Source organism: Bos grunniens, chromosome 7 (genome assembly GCF_055505025.1).
Source record: "Bos grunniens cultivar Pamir isolate PY7600 chromosome 7, Bosgru_T2T1.0, whole genome shotgun sequence".
In the NCBI taxonomy this organism is placed as follows: Eukaryota; Metazoa; Chordata; class Mammalia; order Artiodactyla; family Bovidae; genus Bos; species Bos grunniens.
The window spans coordinates 52,983,974-52,989,973 of NC_141171.1; the positions used below are offsets into that span (position 1 = coordinate 52,983,974).

General features: G+C 39.3%; 1 protein-coding gene across 24 annotated transcripts in view; it reads left to right on the top strand.

Moving 5' to 3' along the window:
- The window catches only part of RNF14 (ring finger protein 14), a 54,026-nt gene extending 48,467 nt beyond the window's left edge, over nucleotides 1-5,559 (top strand). For all 24 annotated transcript variants that reach the window (XR_015167559.1, XR_015167575.1, XR_015167574.1 and 21 more), the window contains one exon: nucleotides 5,074-5,559. The gene's annotated coding sequence lies outside the window, so the exon portion shown is untranslated. The remainder of the gene's footprint in view (nucleotides 1-5,073) is intronic.
- Nucleotides 5,560-6,000: the final 441 nt, after the last annotated feature.

Sequence of the window (6,000 nt, forward strand, 5' to 3'; positions counted from 1 at the left end):
CATTCCAAAAACCCAGATATGATACTGCCAAAAACTGGCTTCCTAGAGAGCAGGTGAGAAGGGAGTGACTAAGAAGGCAAATGCAAAATTCTTTTTTCTCTGTTTTTAAAAAAATTATTTATGGTAAAAGCAGCATAACATTTACCATCTTAATCATTTTTAAGTGTTCAGCTTGGTATGGTTAGTACACTCATGTTTTACAACTCGTCTCTACAGCTCTTTCATCTTGCAAAACTGAAACTGCATACCCATTAGACAACAGCTCCCCATTTCCTCCTGCCCTGAGCCCATGCAGCCACTACTTTCTGTCTCTACCAATTCATTTACTCTTGTTCCCTCACATACAAAGAATTATATGGCATTTGACTTTTTGCAACTGACTTATTTCACTTAGCATATGTTCTCAAGTTCCATCCACATTGTAGCATGTGTCAGAATGTCCTTCTGTTTAAAGGTTGAAAATTATTCCATTGTGTGTGTGTGTTGTGTATATACACATATATACATACATATCTTTTAATCTCTCCAGGTACACTAGGTTGCTCCTACCTCTTGGCTATTGCAGAATTCCTTTTAAGTGGAGAAATGTGGACAAGTTTAGTAATTTCAAGCTCCTTCACAAGGGGATGACAGTGTAATAAGCTGCATGATCATGTGGTTCAGATATTAGATGAGAAAGCAGCTCAGAGTCCCAAGAGAGCCGCATAGATCAAAGCTGGAGAGACCTGGGGCATGTCCAGGAATGCAGGCCAGAGCCACTGTTTGACTTTGATTCCCAGCTCTACCACTTACTGATTGTAACTTCTGGGAAGTCACTTAATTTCTTTCTGCTTAATTGCTTCATCCATAAAATAGGAAAAATAACACCTACCTTATGGTATGTACTATGATTGCCAAGAGTAGTTACCTCAAGGAGGAATAAATGATTTAATACATGTAAGGCACTTAGAACAGTGCCTCGCACTGAGTTAGCTGTCACTAAGGGATCGTTGTTATTATTACTAGAGTTTTGAGATGGGCATTGAAAAACAGTTAGGATTTGGTCACTGAAGAGGAGGAGGGTGGCATTATAGACAGAGATGACCAGAAACAGGAAGCCACAGAGGCTGAAGGAATAGTGTTTCCAGATTTAAGAAATATAAACAGGATACCCAATTAAATTTGAATCATTTCTACTTTCTTATGCATGTATACTTTGAGATAAAAGAAAATCCTCTATGAGATATACTTACTCTAAAAGCTTTTTTTTTCCAGCTGTGCTGTCTTTGTTGCTGCGTGGGGCTTTCCGTAGGAGCAGGGAGTGGGGCTGCTTTCTAGTTGTGATGCACGGGCTTCTCCTTGTAGTGGGTTCTCTTACTGCAGAGCACAGACTCTAACTGATGGGCTTTGGCAGGTACAGCATGTGAGCTCTGTAGTTGTGGCTTTAGTGTTTTCTTGGTATGTGGAATCCTGGACCAGAAATCGAACTCATGTCCCCTGCATTGGTAGGCGGATTCTTACCTCCTGTACCACCAGATAAGTGTCTCTAAAAGCATATTTTTTGTTTATCTGAAATAAATTGCGTCTAAATTAGAGTCCTCTTTCTTTCTTTATATTTCCCCAGTGATTTGGATCTTAATAGGTCGTTGCTTTGCAGGATTTTCTTATAAAATTCCCAAAAGTGATGGTCTAGGCATGTTTCATTTACATTTATAAAATTTTACATATTATTTTTGGCTGTCCTGGGTCTTCATTGCTGCGCTCTGGCTTTCTCTAGTTGCAGCAACCAGGGGCTACTCTTTCATAGTGGTGCATCAGCTTCTCTTGTGGAGCATGGGCTCTAGGTGGTCTGGCTTCAGTTGCTGCAGAAAGCAGGCTTGGTTGCCCTGCAGCATGTGGGATTGGCAGGCGGATTCTTAACCACTGGACCACCAGGGAAGTCCTATTTACATTCTAATGTGATTTCCGTAGTGGTCACAACCAAGTTAACTTGTCCTTGGCCATTGGACTTTCGCTAAGGAGAAATCATGCTCAGTGTAATGTAAACACAATTATAAATTTAGTTAAAATGTCCAGCATTGAAGATAAAATTGTTGTTGTGTCAATAGAAATATGTATTTTGGTGAATCACAGCTTCATGATAAAAATGATGTGTTTACTAAATTAGCAATGATCTTGGAATTGCTTGTCACTCACATGTAATTCATTTTTTGTTAGAGGGAAGATAGTTTGAATTTTTAAAAGTTTTTAAAATTAAATTAATTCATGTTTTGGCTGTGCAGCTTATGGGTATCTTAGTCCCCTGACCTGCGATAGGACTCATGCCCCCTGCAGTAGAAGCATGGGGTCTTAACAACTGGACCACCAGGGAAGTCCTTCCCTTTCTTTTATACTGGAGTATAGTTGATTTACAATGCTGTTAGTTTCAGGTGTATGACTTACAATGTTGTGTTAGTTTCAGTTGTAGAGAATAGTGGTTCAGTTATACATATACATATATTCATTCTTTTTCAGATTATTTTCCCATATAGGTAATTATAGAGTATTGAGTAGAGTTCCATGTGCTATACAGTAGGTCCCTGTTGATTCTGTTTTATATATAGTAGTGTGCACATGTTTGTTTGAAGTACAATTGATCTACAACACGGTGTTAGCTCCTGGTACACAACAATGTGATTTGATACTTCTGTATGTTACAAAATGATCACCACAATAACTCTAGTTACCATCTGTCACCATATAAAGACATTACATTATTATTGATTATATTTCTCACACTGTACATTTCATATCCATGATTCTTATTTTGTAACTGGAAGTTATACCTCTTAATCTTCCTCACCTATATCTCTCATTCTTTCACCTCTCTCCCCTCTGGCAACCACCTTTTGTTCTTTGTGTCTATGACTCTGTTTTGTTAAGTGTGTTCATTTCTTTTGCTTTAAGATTCCAATTCTACATATAATTGAAATCATATAGTATTTGTTTTTCTCAGTCTGAAGTAGCATAATGCCCTCCAGGTCCATCCATATGGTCACCAATGGCAAGATTTCATTCTTTTCTTATGTTTGAATAATATCCATTATATATACATATATACCACTTCTTTATCCATTCATCTATCAGTAGGCACTTAGATTACTTCTAGACCATTGTGGTTTTGGTTTGTATTATTAACTTTTTAATATATATGCAAAAACTACATATTTAATGTATATATTTGATGAGTATGTATAGGCATATGTATTCCCTGGGGAACAGTCATCACAATTAATACATTTATCCATCACCTCCAAAAATTTCCTGTGTCCTTTTGGTTTTAGTGTGTGTGTCTGTGTGTGTGACCAACTCAACTCAGTAAGACTGTCTACAAAAAATTGCTACTGTTTTTGAAGTCTCATCTGGAAGGCAATTCTACTTGCAATTGCCTTATATACAAGCTTTTCTCATGAGAAAAATATTGCACAAAACAAAAATAATTTCTGCACTGTGATTCTTTGCTTTTGGCTCTGCCATAAAAGAGGGCTTCCCAGGTGGTGCTAGTGGTAAAGAACCTTCCTGCCAGTGCAGGAGATATCGAGATGCCAGTTTGATCCCCGGGCTGGGAAGGCCCCCTGGAGAAGGAAACTGGCAACTACTCCAGTATTCTTTCCTGGGAAATCCCATGGACAGAGGAGCTTGGTAGGTTACAGTCCAAGGGGTTGCAAATGGTCAGACATGACTTAGGAACTAAACCATCACCACCACCACCATATACACAAAATAGATATCTGATGATGTGTTAATATTCAAAATATATAAGGAACTCATACAACTAAATAGCAAAAAAGCCTGAAACAATCCCCTTTTAAAAATGGGTAGAGGATCTGAATAGATTTTTTATAAATAAGATATACAGATCGCCAATAGGTACATGAAAAGATACTCAATACCACTAAATCATCAGGAAATGCAAATCAAAACCACAATGAGGTATCATCTCACACCTGTCAGAATGACTATTATTGTGGGAAACAACAAATGTTACCGAGAATGTGGAGAAAAGGGAATCCTCATGCACTGTTTGTGGTAATGTAAATTGGTGCAATGATTATGGAAATCAGTATGGAAGTTCCTCAAAAAATAAAAAACAGAACTGCCATATGATCCCACAATTCTACTCCAAGGTATTTATTTGAAGAAAATGAAAACACTAATTTGAACAGATGTATGCAACCCTGTGTTCACTGCAGCATTACTTACAATAGGCAAGATATAGAAACAACCTGTGTGTCCATCAATGGATGAATAAAGATGATGCAGCATAGATTACACAATGGAACACTATTCAGTCATAAAAAGAATGAAATCTTGCCATTGGCAACAAAATGGATGGGCCTTGAGGGCATTATGCTAACTGAAATAAAACAAAGACAAGATAGCCCACGACACATATTTAAAACAACAAAAAACCAGGCTCACAGACACAGAGCACAGATTGGTGGTTGCCACAGGTGAAGGAGTAAGGATTAAGAGAAATGGGTGAAAAGGGCCAAAAAGTACAAGTTTCTAGCAATAAAGTAAATAAGTCATGGAGATGTAATGTAAAGCCTGATGCCGGCGGAGCCAGGCGAGCGCCAGAGGTGGAGCCGGAGAGGAGCCGGGAGCTCCCGCAGCCGCGGCGCGGCAAAAAAAAAAAAAAATAAAAAATAAAGCCTGATGCCTTTAAACTTTATCGCATATTTGAAAGTTGCTAAGAGTAAATCTGAAAAGTCCTCATCACAAAGAAAATTTTCTAACTATATGTTGACAGTTGTTGACTAGACTTGTGATCATTTTGCAATATTTATAAATAGAAAATATTATGTTGCTCACCTGAAACTAATGTTATATGTCTCTTACACCTCAAGAAAAAAAAATATTTCTGGAAGGTTGAAAAAAGTAATAAAAACCACTGCAAGAATCAGAGATTGATAATCTCACAGCTGTGAGAGAGTACATCCGTCATTCACAGGTTCAAACTCTCATTATAAACAGCTGGGTCCAACCGTTAAAAGGGCTGCAAAACTGCAAACTAACATACATTGGATTTAACGTCTGGTTTGTTTTTTTAAGGTGAACTTCTTGTTTGCCTAAAAGTGGGAACTGCACTTTTAAGGCAAAGTCCCCCCAGCAAAGCCGGAGCTGATTTTATGAAAGCGTCTGGGAAGCCCGGGAGGGGTCTAGTGGATTTTCAGAAGAGAAAGGATTTCAGGACGTAAGGACTTTTCAGCTGTGTTAACGTATCCGTGGAGCAAGGCTGCCTTTGGCTGGCTGGTTTTCCAGAAAGGTCCTGGGAGTGAGACGCTTGCTGATTGGCTGTCGTCTAGGAGCATGGACACTGTCACTGATTGGCTGGCTTTTGGAGGCTTGGGCCGGCCTGGATTTGCTCACGTGCAGAAGCATAGTTACTGAAGTGAGGGTGTCGCTGATTGGCTGGTTTTCAGGGGAAAAAAATCAGTTATTTCTTATTAACGGTGGTTACTGTTCACGGCATGGGACTATGGCCAAAGAACAGTGTTTTCCTTTCCTGAATGTGCAAATAAATACATTTAATTCTCAGTGACCCGTTTTATTTCCTTCCGCTAAACCTGCAGGAGATCATAAGAGGTTGCCTGAATCTTTATTTGTGGAGATACGTTTTTCAGCTGGTGTTGCCATTTAAGTGATTCAAGCACCAATTACTGTGGAGGAAAAATAGCTGTGACGTATTTTGGTAATTTATTGAAAAAAGCTGTATACAAGACATTCAGGGTGTCCTAACAGTCAGTACAGGACACAGGACAAAGTAATGAACGTGTCCTGTCTGTATGCTGCTGCTGCTAAGTCGCTTCAGTCGTGTCCGACTCTGTGTGACCCCATAGAGGGCAGCCCACCAGGCTCCCCCGCCCCTGGGATTCTCCAGGCAAGAACACTGGAGTGGGTTGCCACTGCCTTCTCCATAGGCAACTGTATAAGCAAAGTGCTAAGGGAAGAGGAGGAAGCCACACCTCAACAGAAGGA